We start from the raw sequence: 978 nt of genomic DNA on the forward strand, positions 1-978 counted from the left end.
CCTGGGGGAGAAAAAAAGTAAAAAAAGTAGTCATGATGGTGCTTTGAACGAGTGTAAATGTCTCCTACTTTTCAGGCTGGCCCAAAGTTTGACTTCAGCACCTTGCGAATAACAAGAAGAAGAGCAAAAAGTGTTGCCTGCAGGTCTGCGCTCGTAGGTGGACTCTGGCGATGAGCAACTTACTCCCTCTTGTGGCACGGAGGACCCAAGAACAAGCTTCCTTCAACTCTGAATAATGTAAAGAGGCTTGTTGAAATGAGACTTCTGACCAGCTCGGTTCGCCTGATCACCACATGAGGTCTTTTACCATTCGGCCATTCTGCTGCGAAAATTTCGAAATTTTTATATGTAGTCAAAGGCAGCCGACCACAAGAGGTTTTGAAGGTTAAAAAAAAGAACATAATTGGTGAGACGGTTGGCGTCTCTCGTGGGCGATGTGACGGCACTCCAACCTCACCCACAACCAATCGACCATGCCAGTATTTCCTACTGCCTGCCTTCAGAATGCCATCCTGAGATCAGGAGAGAGTTTGCAAAGCCAACTTCGTTTTCGATTGAAGACGAGTTGCACAAAGAGATCGTGTCGTTTTGTCATTTTGCTTTCTTGTCCAGGGGTGTCAAACTCATTTCACATTGTGGGCCACATATGGCCTCGGTAGATGTCAAGTGGGCCAGACCATTAAAAATTACACCATACTCTACTATAAATAACCAAAATAATATGTCTCCTTTGTTTTGGTCAAAAGATGCACAAGAACACTAGGAAAATGTTTCATGAAGCACCTAAGATTTCCTTAAACAAATGTGCAATTTACTTTTATCATTCACATATATGCATTGCAACTGATCCCACTGATTGTACAAAGGCACCAAACCTTAACAAGTGCCGGTAATTGGTCTTGAAAAATATAGTAATGAACTTTTAAGATTAAACGAGATTTATAAAGAAAGGAATTTTTAAACCATTTACATGAGCAT

This window comes from Hippocampus comes, unplaced genomic scaffold (assembly GCF_001891065.2).
Source record: "Hippocampus comes isolate QL1 unplaced genomic scaffold, H_comes_QL1_v1.1 scaffold151, whole genome shotgun sequence".
Classification (NCBI taxonomy): domain Eukaryota; kingdom Metazoa; phylum Chordata; class Actinopteri; order Syngnathiformes; family Syngnathidae; genus Hippocampus; species Hippocampus comes.